The 16,310-nt window shown below is 27.9% G+C and overlaps 1 long non-coding RNA gene across 2 annotated transcripts in view; it reads right to left on the reverse strand.

Annotated features, from left to right (window-relative positions):
- The window catches only part of LOC122270675 (uncharacterized), a 231,694-nt gene that overhangs the window by 131,308 nt on the left and 84,076 nt on the right, over nt 1–16,310 (reverse strand). Inside the window, exons 3-5 of one of the 2 annotated variants that reach the window (XR_006225933.2) lie at nt 11,417–11,589; nt 8,295–8,324; nt 6,646–6,781 (exon numbers count right to left, since the gene is read on the reverse strand). This is a non-coding gene — a long non-coding RNA (uncharacterized lncRNA). Of the gene's footprint in view, nt 1–6,645; nt 6,782–8,294; nt 8,325–11,416; nt 11,590–16,310 lie in introns of those variants that run through there. The other variant, XR_011636664.1, reaches the window with a different exon arrangement.

Here is a 16,310-nt window from a genome sequence, read left to right on the forward strand (position 1 = left end):
ATCCAGCCGGCCGAAGAATACCCATGTATAAAATGGTGACTGGTGCATGTTAAATCTGCCGTGGTCACAAAGTCCTCTAAGTTCTCACAACAAATCAATACCTCTGGGTACTGATCCAATTCTCTTATCTTCTGGATTGAGTTCAAAATTATAAGGTGATTATTCAATATTATACGGAGTTAAACATTTGTAGTCGTAAACTCAAAATTTAGTCGGTTGTTCAACGGCGGTTATAAAAAAAAATAAAACTAATAATCCAATTGTATTTTCTTATGTTCTTTCTAACTCCTTGCTTATTTTTGACACACCTTCATTATTTCATGTTTCTAAGTCATAGAGCAGCAAAGCGAAATGTAACGTTAAGAAAAAAAAACAATTTAGAAAAAAAAATTTCGCAAAGAAAAAAAAAAAAAAATTAAAAAAAATCACTTAAAATTCCAAATAACATGTATTCAGAATTTCAAGAAAAAAAAACTCTGTTAAACATATAATGGTTCTTCTAACATGCCAAATCTTTACTCTGTACTTATGATGTTCTTAAAAAAGAGTTTCTGTTTTCTTCCTGGTTCAAAAAATATGTGCAATAATAGAAATGCTCTTCATTATAGTCCCATCACAATCAATATATTTAAAAATCAGGCAATATTATCAAATTTTTAATAATATAATGCTATTATTCAGCAGTAAAAAATACGACAGTTTACTTTAGGTTTAAAAAATAGAATTGAACTTAAAAGGGCCCCATTATTTTCAGTAGCTTAGGGCCCCACCAAGCTTAAATCCGGCCCTGAGTGTTTGTATTGAATGCATTGAATTTTTTTATATTTCGCGTTTATTTATGCATTGAATTTTCACGCTTTAAAATGCAGAATATTAGTGAAGCAATATTTGATAATTTATTTTGCTAATATGTTTCTTATTTAGCTAATGTTTTGATTTTTTCACCATGTACAATCTAAATAGCTAATATACTTTTTTAAAAGCCAATAAGAACATTGGTAGAATTTTTCTACATAAGTACAATACTATGTCTTTGATGATAAAATACTATGTCTTTGATGATAATATATTATGTCTTTGTGCTAGAACATTGTGTTCATTGGCGAGCGAGCGCAGCGAGCCATGGTTCACGGCGTGAACCACATAGGATTGCGTAGCTATTCTCGAGGGTTGGCGAGCGTTAGCTAGCAGAGGGCGAAGCCTCCTAGTTCAACGAATTATATTTACAAAATTTGATTATTTAACTATATAAGCATTAAAAAAACACGGGAACTTCGACAAACACTTGAAAAACGTCAGTATAGAGAATAATACATTATTTTCTTTTAAATAAAAATATAATCTAATTGTGCAGTAATAGACTCGTAATTTAAAAAAACAATTAAAATTGAAAACTTGATAATAGTTGAGTGGAATAATAAAATTCAATATTACGGGTAAACGCTTTTAATTAGTAATTTATCAGAAAACAATATTTTAATGACTTCTATTAATTTTATGCAGATTCTACTATTTGATTTTCCAGCCAAGAGAACATCTCCAAAATAGAATGACTACATTATGAGACAACTTTATTATATCTGAAGATATTAGCCAGTTTGGTAAATGGAAATATTAAATGATGGCTGCAAACTCACCTAATTCGATATAATAATAAACCTTCAATTCTAAATGCTATTTTAATAAATGATTACTTAGCAAAATTATTTATGTTGACTAATAGATTTTATTAGAATGCTAAGGGGATGTTTGATCGTGGGTGCAAACACAATTTTTTCAGTACATAAAAAGTGAATAGTTTGAACTCTCATAGAAAAAAATCGCTTGATTACTACGCTGTAAAAAATTCTGGATTGCGATAGAGAGCATTGGTATACCGTGTGCCGGTTTCATTTACCATAAAATCCATTTTTGTCCTAAAAGTTTATAAAACAATAATTCTAGCAAAACGCCATTTTTACTGCAAAATTATCGATTAACTGACTTTAAATACATATTACTGTAAAAACTACGGTATAAAATTTTACGTTAAAAGCGGATTCTAATTTAAAAATAGATTTTATGAATGGTGTATTTAGGTGCCAGTACTCTATCCGCAATTTTGTTTCATGACGGAATTTCGTTTTAGATAAGAAATAACAGTTATTGCGAAGAAATCATCTGTGTTGGTGTGTGTGGTTGCAAACAAGGAGCTTAGTCTCTATTCCGGATTATTTATATTCACTAATAGGTCTTATTAAGAGAAATCCTAAGGTAAATATTTGGAAATATAAGCTAACACAATATTTTAGTTCACATGTAAATGATTTCAACTTTTGCGGAAAAAGCTATTTTATACCAACACCGTAAGAAATTTCTCATAAAATTATGATACAATAATTTATTGCGAAGTAATCGAAAAATAATTGCGTAAAAATTATTGGGGATCAGTGGGTGACAGCGAGCAAGAGGTGGAGTTTTTTAGTATTTAATATTATTTGTAAAATTAGGAAATATTACAAAATTATGTAATATTATAAATGCAGTGAGTAATTATATAATATATGAAGTAAATATAGCATAGTTATAAGGAAAGAAGTGTAGGAATTCAGAATTAACCGAATCTTTAGCATTTGAGTATGCATCATTAACCCACTTCCTTCATTAATAAAATTCAGTGCTTTAAAACACAAAAACCTAATAGTGAGAAGGTTGTATTAAGTAAAAAGTTTGCGTAGAAAATTTCAAAAATCATTGGATATTTATAGATATCAAGATAAATTATCATATTACATTAATTATTGATGCATACTATTGGCAGCATCATTGGGTCTCGAAACCAGAAAAAATTATAAAAAATCAATTGAATTTAAAAATGTTGTAAGACATTTTCCGACAAAGCCTATAGTAAAGCTACATTATTTTGAAATGTTAAAAATTTCATGATTTCAATTTAATTTCACTCTTTAGTGTAAGAACATACCAAAGCTGGATAAGAAAAGCCAAATATTTGACTACTTGTTTTTTAGCAATGCGTGTAAGGCTACGGAGTTGAACATCAGTAGTCGTAAACCCAAAATTGGGTCGGCTGTTTAACGGTGGTTATAAAAATAAAAAATAAAAATAATGCGCTTTAGCCAAATATAATCTGAAATGCTATAAAAAAATTAATGAACTTCCTAAGACACAGGTTTGTTGGATTTAAAAATCAAAATTTTAATAATTTATCCACCAACGACAAAACTGGATTGTGGAGTAAAAAAAAAAAAACAATAGAAAAAAAAATATTCGAATAGAACATACGAAAGACTCGCATAAAGCAAGCACTTTCAGGTAAGACAGGCATAAAAAAATACTCTCCCATTGACTTTACTTCTCTGTAAAACTGTTTCCCTGCTTCAGGTGTCAATATGCAGGAAAAGTAACAAACGCTGCTTTTTCCTTCCTTCCTTATCTAACAGCCGGAGGAAGATCTGCAGCGGCAACATAATCATCAACACTTTTTTCATTGCATAAAATATCAAGAGAAACTGTGTGCAACCATTTTCAAAACAGTTGTCCACAAAAGATAAAGCATTGAGGGAACGTATCCCAATAAATGAATTTGTTGGTACAATTTATTTTTTGGGCAATTTCCCTCACCATTATTACAGTTGATGCTTGTATTGTGAATTTTTGTTCTTTTTTTTCTAATGTTTGAAACATTTATTATGGCTTGCAATTTGCTTACTTATTTATGAAAAACTGCAATTTAATCATTAAGGTTTGAGAAAAAAACAAAAAAAAAATTCGAATTAATGTTGCTCAATAAGAGTGAAGTAGAAATTTTACATGTAAGTACTGGTGCAAAGTTTGAATTCACACAAAAAATACCAGCTTTAAATTTTTTCAAGGTGTTATAAAATCATTCAAAAATTGTTTCAAAATAAATCTTGCGAATATTTTTTTTAATAAAGTCATTAAAAGAAGGGAAATTAAATTAAATTAAAATAATTCATTCATACTGTTTCAAAATTTCATGAGTCTTAACGACTAAAGATATTTTTAATATCGACATGTGAGAGTTTATTCTTAAAAAATAAACTCTAAAAGTAAATGTTTACGTATTTTTTCTATATTTATTTAACCGTGAGATAATTTTCCTTTTTAAAAATACACCTGTCATGTTTTTATTAGAATTACATATTTGCCAGAATTTTTATTTCCCTTATTTTACAAATTTATATTATTATTTAATAATTTTCAATCCCTTTCTAAATAAATAAATCAGTTTTTCAACTTTAATTAAATCTATGAGCGAATATAAAAATATAGTTTTGAATATTCCTTTCCATAATGGCTAACGTTTTATTTGAATACAAATCTACTATTATTTACTATTCTATGTCACGACGAATGGATATTAAAAATATATTTTTAATCTTCCCTTCTTCAACTACTTTAAAACTTTAGCATAAACGTTATTAGATTTAACTTAACGAAGGTTTTTCGAGGTTTAACAAAGGTTTTTTTTTCGAGGTTGACTTTGTAAGTCAAATTATTTAAATATTAACATTGGATATCGCAAGTTTGGTTCGAATGACTAAACTGTTGGCAACATTCTTTTTTCATTTAGCGCCATCAATGGATTTCCTTCTGTATTCTGAAACGTCTGCTACCAGTCACTTATTTATTGCCACTTAATTAGACTATTCGCGGTATTATAATTCTTATGGCCTGTTCTTATTAATATTATTCTACAAAATCATACGAATTATAATAATGGATTAATAAATTAAACTGGCTTTTTGAAGTAGGTCCTACTAAAATTACTGTTAGTGAAACAGATTTGTATGCATGATATTTCAAAATAAATTATTTATTTTCGGGCAAAAATATAATTCTATGGAGGACTGAATAATTACAACTGGAGAGTATTGGAATATCTACATCGAGAATTTTCAACATAGTCATATTTTCGAAAGCCGCTTTATTAGAGGATTTGATCTATTTTATAATAACATCAATTATCTAAATTTAACTAGAAAAGCACAAAAATACTTTAAAACGAGCATTTCTTGAAAAAAATTTAAAAATTCTTGGTTAATACTGATTGATAAGTAGAAATATGTAAGATATTTAAAAGATCAAAGGTGCACAAGCAATATATTTATCTAATCATATATTAGCCCGGTCTGTTAAATTAAATTTTACGCATTTGCTCCATACTTTTAATAATTATCTACTTATATCATTTATAAAAAATGAACCATAACCTAAGACAAATGATTTGAAAATTCTTCATTAAATACTAATCCAATTGTAGGAAAGGTTTAATATAATTTAAATAGAAATATGAGTTATTATTGCTTATTTTCGTTACATATGTTCTAAGAGTTAATGGCTTTTAGTTATATGTTGAACTTTCCTTATAGCAACAGACTAACTGAGATTCTAAAAATATAAAAAAATTTACGTTCTTTTTTTTGTAAAAGCGTAAAAAAAATTAAATGATGTTTGAAAAATTCCTTTTCAAACATTAGAAAATATTCTTTAAGTCTAGCGTATTACATACAGTATCTTATATCCTTGCCGCTCAATCTCTGTCACTTCGTCACAGTTTTTGAAAGAGTTTCCTTCTCTCTTATAACTTTGACCTAATTCTCGCTCTAAAAATACAACCCATAACTTAAATCTTAAATTTGTGTTTCAACGTATGAACTCTTGAACGAAAAAGGCTGGATATATAGGCAAGTGACAAACAAAAAACTCTAAGCGACACGTGATTGTCGACTTACCATACCTCCTGAACCCCTTACTCAACTCTAGAATAAAATCGTCGAAGCGCCATCGTGTGAAAAAGAAGTGTGGAAAAGGTCTTGGCATAAAAGAGCATTCGACCCTACCCCCTTCTGTTGACAACCTGTCAAAACGTAAATGGAGAAATGCGAACGCGAAAATGGTTCTTCGAATATTTTGTTGACGTCGAAATGGAATTGGGCAGTTGCGCGTGCTTTTCGTATGCTGCTCCCCTTTTTTTCCTGTTTTGGAACGACGCGAAGAGCCAGAGGCGTTATGGATAGATTTTATACATTGCAATTGCAATCTGTAATGTAAAAAAAGGTAAATAACTTTATTCTGACGATGATTAAAATGGAAAAGTGTTTGTTTATATAAATTACAAATTTGGGAACTGTCACTGATAATAAGCGATATTTCGAAGAAAAGTTGAAGACTAAATGTTTCAAAACGCTTAGAAATATTCTAGCGCAAAATGTTCACAAACTTTTTCTGTCGCGGAGTATTAAAACGGGAAATTTAAATCTGAAAATTAAGTTTTATCTAGCAGATGTTTGATGTTTAAATAATTTTAATTTTGGACAAATTTCTCATAACAGAAAACAAAATCATGAACAACATTTCAAGGCAAATACTGCCTCTCTACAATTTGTTATTATAATATTTTGGGACTGCTACATTTGTAGCAAGTCTTTACTTGGATTCCTACACAATTTTAATGGGATGGATGAGGTTGTTTTGAAACGCAAAATGATGTTATATTAAATTTACGTATCTTATTACCACAAATTTAGGAAAAAATAGTAGACTCCAAATTATATTTAACCGAATAAATAGTTTTAATGGCATACTCTAAGTTATAATGATAAAATTTCTAAATTTTACCAACTTTTTGTTGTTCCCACAGATCCCATTATACGGTACACTTTACCAACTCGGAGTAGTTTTTACCACACTTTTTTCCCCTCAGTATAGAAATGACTCAAAATATCAACAGTTTTGGAAGATAAAGCACCATTGTGACCTAATTGATTTAAAAATAACCTCAGACATAACTCAAAAAATATTCCAAAACATAAATTTATTCCCTAATTTCAATTATTTTAGAATAATTTCGCCAAATTGGGAGTTTAAAAAGAATTATAAATTTTCAAATATACGTTTTAAAATTCAGTCTACTCTTTACAGCTAATTATAGTTTGAAATTAAAATTTTAATTCATATTAAATTATTGCTTGTTATTCTCCTATGCAAATGAACTTCTGAAAACATCTTTTAAAAATATATAACATACTATGTGATAGATTGTAGAATACATTGTCTCAAGCTACATAAAAAGTGTGCTATGATCACAGTTTCCATTTCAACTGTTAGGAACATAGCATTAGGATGACTTAAAAACCTGATTTTAAAAATGTCTCTGGTTAAAAAATTTGTATCGCTTTTTAACAATTTAAGTTTTTATTCGTTAAAGTTAAAGAAAAAAAAGAAAAGAAGAAATTGTATTTAAAAAGGACTACTTTAATGAAAAAATCCTGATTTTATTTTTAACAAAATATATAATGATACTTTAAACTTACAAATATCAAATATGCTTTCAAGCGCAAAATACGTATTCAAATCTAAAGTAAGTATATATATATTCACAAAATTTCGCAAGAATGAGTGCGTTAATAAGCCGAAAAATATTCAAGCATAAGTAGCTATTTTAATTAGGTAAATGTTCTTTCAATACTAACACAGAACGTAAAGTAATTAATCTTAATCTGCTTTAAAAGCTCTTCATTTTAATTTCATGATTTGGCAAAATTTCGCATTCATTTTTAAAACTTACTTCTGCTATTACTTAAAAAATCTATTAAATTATTTTTCCATTCGTATCTCATGTGAAATTAAATTTATTTTAAAATGTAATCTATTATTTAGTTATGAAAAACTTCTTTTAATAAAACTTTTCTAACATTTGTATGAGCATGAACTGATTTCTGATCATACGTTGAATATCTATCACAATAATTTATGATGAAATGACAATAATTTATGGTGTTTTATGCAATAAATCGTAAATTACAATGACAAAACCGATTTCTGAAAAAATTTATCAAAACTAAGTGATGTTATATTTTTATGGTTTTCTGCAGAACTTTTAAAAACATTATCACATTTAATATTAAAAAAATCAATTTACAATAAATTCAAACCACATAAAAAATATTAGAGAATTCCCTGTTTTGCAAGATTCATTTACACTAACGCTAAACACAGTATATAAGTTGCATTGAAAAAAAGCGATTAATAAGTAGAAAAAACACTTTAAATAAAATTAATTTAGATCAAAAGAATTTTACAAAATATTGTGTATCAAAACTAAGTGATATTGTATTTTCAAGATTACTTGCTAATTTTTTTAAAAAATGATCACGTTTAACTTTTTAAAAAATTCAAATTACAATAAAGTCATACCAAATAAAAAATATTACAGAATTTTAAACAGAATCAGAGAATATGCAGAAGAATAATTCGCAAGGTTTACTTACGTTTACACTTAACACTATTTGCACGTTACCCTGCAAAAGAAAAGCTATAAATTAGTACAAAAAACACTTCAAATAAAATAAATTTAGATCAAAAGAATTTTACAAAATATAGCGTAAATATACATTTTTAACGATCATGTAGTCATTAAATATGACCCCCATTTAAGCAAGCTGCCTTTTCTCAAATTTTGGCCTTTAAAAGAACTTTTATTTTAAGTAACCGTTTTTCTTCCTTATTTTCTAAATATGAAAAGCAAAGCATTTTCCCCTAAATGTATGGAAAAATCTGTTCGAATTTATGATACCGTTTCTGAACTATAAAAACGCGGGTGGTAAGTAAATTTTAGACGATTTTTATTTTTAAAATTGGAAAAGATGTTGATAGGGCCCATTATCCTTTGTTTCCCTCGATCGTAAAATACGTTTAATGTAAGAAATCCTAATAACATGCACTCTCTTACATACATTAAGTCTAGTCACAGCTTTTAAAGTTAAATGAAATATTTATAGTTTTGATAGGCTTAATGTATAAAATGATAAAGTTGGTATACGTTTTTATTTTCTTGTGCCGCTATTTGTAGTCTAATATTTGTCAGAAAATATTTTAAATTAATTTTGTTTTGAGGAAAAATATGCCAGTATTGTGTTAAATATTTTAGTATCTTTTTTGTTATGTAGATTTTTACTTTTATTGCTGAGTGTTTTTTTTTTTTTTTTTTTTTTTTTTTTTTTTTTTTTTTTTTTTTTTTTTTTTTTTTTTTAATTTTAACAAATAATTCCGCTGAGAAAACCACTTTTATACTAGCATAGATAAAAAAAAAAACTGCACTGCACACTCCGTAATTACCATGTTCAATAAATAATTTTAAAATTCTTTTTTAAGTATATGATAAAAATTATATATATGTTAAAGGCTTCAACTATTTTGGCAAAGAAAAAAATCTGGAAAAAAAATCAAAGCCTAAACAAGAACTATTTATGTAAACAATATTAAAACCTGCTTTATTTCGAAGAAACTGAGATAGCGTGTAACGAATTTATTTTCAAATGTCCGGATTTTGATGTTTTTAATATCGCCTTCCATAAATCCTGATCAATTCAACTAATTTTTATGTTTCTAACGCTTAAAATACTCTTTGTACTCCTAATTTCTTTTTTTAACTTTACTTCCTTCAATTACACTGTAAATTACACAGAAAAATTCCGGATCAAATCACTGCATAAAATGCCAGCACTTTGAATGTATCATCAATAAAATCCATTTTTACCGTAAAATATTATACCGTAACTTTTTTAGTAATATTTGTTTAAATTTGAGTGATTCAGCAATTTTACGGTAATTATTACTATAAAAAGAGCGATAAATCAGATTTTTTGTTTCGGCAACATGCTCCTTTAAAAATGGATTTTATGATTAAAAAAAACCTTAAGTGCCGATACTGTTTACAATAATTTGATCCGGAATTTTTATTCAGTACCATTGCTTTATTTTTGACTATAGTCCTGAAAATATATAATAAATGTATATAGTAATATCAGAATATACCTCATTTGTTTTAAAAATGATTGACGAGAATTGAATTTATAGCTAGAATTTATTTTGATATATATTATTATAATTTTTCTAAACTAGATACTTTTGAACTTCATTATAATTATTATTCCTATTCAGATAATTTAGAAAAATGCCAAATTAATGAATTAACGCAAATTTAATAATAATTTTAGTCTTTTTAAGCTTATTTAAATGCATTAATTAGAATAAATTCGCAGGCCGATTTATAAATTTGCGTAATAAAATTTTTAATTAAAAAAATTTCACATTATTTCCATTTTTGTTTAATTAAATTTTCAGACATTGCATTAATTATAATTTTTACATTAGAATTTGAATTCTTACATTACCATTCGGAATTTTCTCACTCAACAATCTAACGCATCTTATGTCTTCGAATTTTTAATGAACTCATATGAAATTCAGCAATTTTTTAAATATTTGTTATGACATAAATTAACTGATGCTTGGGATTTACATCGCATTTTTTATTTTCACTTTAACCTAAGATAGTAAAAACGATAAAAATTTCGAAAAATGTTTTTTTGAATCTTCATTACTGATTACTTCATTTTTAGTGATTTTAATTAAAATTCTAATTATATATATTAATTATATATATTTAAAAGAATACTTTAAAATAGATATAGTGTGTTTACTAAAAATTATGACTCCTAACATACTAAGAGACTCGTAGGCAATGTACAGAGGAAGGATAACTTACGTTTTGGCTAATAATATATTGCTTTCAGAAATCTAGGTGGTTTTGATATCATATAATAAACATCAATATGCAGTGCACAACAATCAATCTGCAGTGCGCAACAAAAAACTCCCCCGAGAATAACTTTTGATGTAATCATTGAATTTTCATATACTAGGGCACAATCTCTTGATGGTTCGAGAAGATGACTTTCCGTATGTAATTAGTTAGTACAGACGATACTTTAAATTATAAAATCAGACACTAAAACACACTTTCTCTCAATAAACATACGTTTTATTCGACATATTTATATCTCTGGTACGCAAAATATAGGTGGAAGTTGCTATCTGCTAACTATGATTCCAATAGTTTGGCCAAAAGCGTGGACCAAATTTTTGACCAATTAATATCATTTTTACTTTTTGCGTATTTCGCCATACATTGAGAAATTTTTTAGCGAATCAAAAAAATTTTGCGCATGAATATAAAATTCGAGTGTCTAAGGATCTATGCAAAAATGCTGCAAAGATCTATGATCTACTTCGAGTAATCCAAGCCTGACAGGTATCAATACTCTTAAATGACGCATTCTATATTCTTACACAAAGATTCTTCCGCTGCACGTTTCTTACTTAACGCAAAGACAGGCATGTTGCCATGTAAAGCGTAAACAAACTGATTATGCATCAAAGTTTCTAGGTACACAAAACAAACATATATCATGCTTACAATAAAATACATAAGCAAATAATAAATCTAAGTTAACTAAAAGAATTGGACAAGATAAAAATTGTATTTCAACAAATTCGATGTGCGATACGCGCTGTATTCAATTAACTACACGTTAATTAATATTCTTACCTTAAGGTGGAGAAACTGAACTTTAACACGCCATTTTGCTTATAAACGGTCAGCTGGCTCTAACGTCATAGGTCACATGTGTGTGTATCCTTGATCTTCTTCTTCTTGTTCTGCAAGTACCCAATTAGACCAATTTTCACGTTTTTACTTGATAGGCTTCAAATCTTGCGTACCTAGTCAAAACATTTGAATTTAGAAAAACTGATTTAACGACAATCATTGTATAGGCAACTTTAAACAAAATGCTTGCTTGGGCCAACATCAATTATCGAGGCAATACAGCATCCATAATCAGACATTCTATTTTAGCATTAAATAAAAAACATTTTCCCCCTAAAATACAGCAAATATTATTTAATTCGCCCTAAGAATTCAGAATATATAAGGAACGTTTTTCTTATTTTGGATATCTTTTGCTACAATATAACCTACCTATGGGCTAGATTTAGGTTATAAAATACACCTGACTCTGTATAAACTTTCTACTTTATTGCTGAAAATAAATTATTGTTTTGAAAAACCTAGGCAAAAAGAAATAAAATATTTCTTTCTCACTATCGAAACTAGAAACAGTTTTACTATTTCGTTTTATCTTTAATACGTTTGTGAGTTATTATAATATACATCAAATATCCCATATCATCTTGAGTCAGACATTTCGCTTAAGATTTCTGAAAGAAAAGAGACCAGCGCATTACCAATTACAAAGATGAAAAACTGTAAGAGAGCGCAAAAAAAGGAGCAACAAAGAGTTAAAAAGAACCAAAAAAAAGAAAAAGAAAAGATGAAGATGCACTAATGCAAAAGGTCTCGTTAAATGTAAGGCTGACAAGTTTCTCTCACAGTCATAGAGATGATACTTGAAAGCGTCCATTAGGGTTGAGTCTTGTCCGTGACTTACAAAGGAGAAGTGTAATAAAAGACAGAAAAATTAAAAAATAAAAGACCTCCCGTCGCGGAGCCTTAAAATGCATTAATTAGCTATGACTTCTGAAGTACCGTCTAATCTATCTGGATTTTAACATCAAATTGATGTCGCCATTTTTTCCCATTTTCTCTTTTTTACAACCTACAAATAAGATGATGGCGATTGATTTTGGCTCTTAATGTTTAATACCTTGGCTTTATTTTTCTCCTCCCATCGCCGCTTTTGTTTTAACAATTGGCTGCAAAAGGCAGAGAGAACTCGGTGAATATCTTTTGGTCATGCATTATTTATGAACGTGTCGACAGAATATTGAAAGAAAGTGGGTTTTCTAAATCGTTTTAGGATGGTATTAGGGATTGTTGGTTGTGGAAGTGGAAAAACGCTGCTTTACCTGACCTTTGGCTGACAGCAGTGGATGAAAAATGAGTTTTTAAAGCAAGGATATGGCTGATGTTATTAATACTTGAAAAGAATGAGATTATTATTGTTTTCTTAGAACGATCTTCGCCTTACCCATATCGTTACATTTATCGTTAAATTACTATTAATTTCTTTTAAAAGGTTGTGATTACTGACTTTTTAAAGCTCTCTTCTTATAAATACTTCCTTTAATGCTCTCATAAGTTAACAATAATAATAATAATAATTCACTATAATTTTCACAATAATAATGTCATAACACTTTTCTTTTACACACTTTCTAAATGTTAAATACGATTTTAATGTATAAAAATTCACTGTCTAATTTGAACATTTTGAATGGAGGAAATGATGCAAAAATATCATGAAAATCTGGTGTTAAAGTTCCCCCAAAAGCTTAAAATCATCAGCACCTAGCTCAATATTGTTATAAATGCAGATGTATAATATGAAGACAGGATCAGTTTCAACTCGTACTTACGGATTTTTTAGACAATCAATCGTCGTAAACTTTCTTTTTTTAAAAAAAAATAAAATCAAGAAATTAGTCATCAGCGTTTTGAAAAGTATAAGAATCTGGAAAGAAAATACATTTCATTTTTTATAATTATAAGTATGATATAAGAGAACTATAATTGTTTGTTGTTCGAAAAGTTAAATATTTTCGTATTTGTATGATCTTTTTGAATCGAATTTACAACAAAGATGGATATTTATCTTTTAACAAAAATTATTAACATGAGAGAATTACCAAATGTGATAACTATTGATATATCACAGAAATATATCTTGTTAAATCCAATTCTAATAAAGATAGATATTTATCTTGAAACAAAAAGTATTAACATGATAGCCTTACCAAATTTGATAACTTTTGATACATAGGATTTTTTAAATGCGTCATCAATGTTTCACTAAACTACAAAATTCGTACATTTAAAATTACTAGTTGATGCCTATTTTTCGTTTTACCATAACTATAGCTTTCATTATTTTGTTACTAAACATTTTTTAAATTTTAACATTAGGTGATAGTTTGCATCGTTTTGCGAAAAATTTAATTATTGATTATGAGCTTCGTTTTTTCCTTAAATCCAGGTTAAAAAGCATGAATATTTATTACAATAAAGTTTGTACCAGTCAGTATTTTCAAACCAGCTGCTATTATAATTTCCAATAAGCTAATTTAAATTTGTTAAAGGAAAGGGTGAAAATGCTTGCCATCATTTTCTAGACATTAAATGTAGGTTTAAATATCTACAAAAATATTTGAAACAAATTACTTTACAGCAGTGCATACAAAAGTAATATTTGCTACTATACAGTTGAATAATAGGCTATATCTGCCTATTCATAGGAAGTTACAATATTTGAGCAACTTTTATGTCATTTTGAGTTACTATATTTATAGATCCGCCAAATGTAACTAACTAGTTTAAAATGCTCCAATTTAGCTTAAAATCAACCATTTAACTGAAAAGGAATTCAAATTTCTCCTAATTTTACTGTTTAGCAGTATTTTTATTCGCTTATTGTCATTAAAAACTGCATCAATTGGCTTTGCAAAACTTGTATTTTTTGTTCATGTCTTTCTTCGAGACCAATATAAAACGGAGATATCATATCAGCAAGTATCTTGGTCATGTTTCACTACATATTAAAATTTATAAATTTGTTCGATTTAAAAGTTTTCTATAAACAAAGGAAGCTAAATATGATTCAACGCAGCATGCGGGATTTCTAATAACAAAAGCAACTGTCTTTCTCTTCAATTTAAGATTTGATCTCAAACAAATGATAAATGCTAAGCCTTCCGTCATTTAGTTGCACAACATGAATTAAAAATTCATCAAATGAATTACGTTAACTTTAATTAAAATTCAATCGCTAATTGAATTAAATTACAAGTAGAATTTTATTTAAGAAATGAAGAAAATCGAAAACTTTCTATGAAATTTGAATAGCAGACACGTTAAGAAAATAACCAACCTGAACTCGACCCTGAGTAACTGAGAAAAAATTAAAAACATTTAGTTTTAATTGTTAATGTTCGTAAAAGTGTTAAATAAATGAATAAATCATATTTCAGCTTTGTTTTATTAGTAGTGGGGGATTAGCGAAACTTAAGTTTTGTAAGGACATGAGTTAATAGCATTCTTATTACTACAAAGCAAAGATAATATTGCGTATTTAGGAACAAATGTTAAAACTTCCTCAGAAAACAGTATATTCAAGTTAAGGCCATTGTGTGTTACCCCCCTAAGACTAATTAAAAGCTTCTTGAAATAAGAGCTCTGCCGATGCACAATATTTCCCTAAAATACTTACTCTTTATTCATAAATGCGGCAACGATAAACCACACGAGTCAACCTTGAAGCGAAATTCTATTTCTTTTTTTCCCTAACCCAACTCGCCATAAACTGAAGTCAAGATGTCTTTATCTTATCAAAGTTACAGTAAAAGTATTTAAGAGCTTGTTTGAGCGTTAGTGTACTGAAGGCGAGAGCGTTGGAGCGTGCACCAGTGTGAGCGCAGATTGAAGTGAACTCAGCCGTGAAAACAAAGATAAAGGCGTTCGCTTTATTCTGTTTTACTTTAGCGCGTGTCTATGAGCGTCCTAAGAGATTGTATGGAAAAGGAGCGTTAAACAGCTCTTTAATTGCTGAATCGTCTCGTCCGTAACTGGAGAAAAAAAACTGAGAAAGGGTTCTTCTCTATTTTTTTTCTTCTTTTTTTTAAAGTTTTTCTATTTTTTTCAGATTGCATTTTTTTTTTTTTTAAAAAAGAGTATACACTCTTATTTCTTAGACGTCTTTATAGTTTCGATAAACAAATTAAAAGGACATTTTTAATTTACATTTTAAATGTAGTTTCATTCTACATTGTAATATTTTCAAAATATGTTTTGGAATTTCAACATTATTTAAATTTGTACGAATTCATACTTAGAATATTTTAAATTTTTAATGACATTAAATTTTTTTTCAAACTTGTTGAATTGTTAAGATACAAAATTAAGCAGGATAAAAGTGCTTGTTTTATCCTGTTCTACTTCAGGTGTTTGCTATATCCAATTATAAGAGCCTTGTTAAGAGTATCTATTAGCGTTCAAAAGATTTATATGGAAAAAAGAGTGTTAAACAGTTCTTTAACTGAAGAATCATCTCTTTTATTACTGAAAAGAGAAATTGGATGAGGATGTCCTCCAATTCCTACAATCTTTTCTCATTTCCTCTATTTTAAAGTCCTCTAATTTCTTTCCAGTTTGCTTTCTCTTATCTTAAATTTTAAAAAAAAATAGATTATAATTTACTATTTTTTGACTTAAATTTGAATTACATATTTTTAATTTGCCTTTTAAATATGGTTTCGTGATATATTTTGCAATGTTAATAGTTAAAGATACGTTACAAAATTTAAACATTATTAAATTTTGTTCTAATAGCTAGCAATAAGCCATTTTACCTAGAAAATTAAATTTTACCTAGTATTAAGCTTTTACCTAAGAATTCTCTTCCATTAAATTTATTTCAATGATTTTCGTA

Source organism: Parasteatoda tepidariorum, chromosome 4 (genome assembly GCF_043381705.1).
Source record: "Parasteatoda tepidariorum isolate YZ-2023 chromosome 4, CAS_Ptep_4.0, whole genome shotgun sequence".
Taxonomy (NCBI): domain Eukaryota; kingdom Metazoa; phylum Arthropoda; class Arachnida; order Araneae; family Theridiidae; genus Parasteatoda; species Parasteatoda tepidariorum.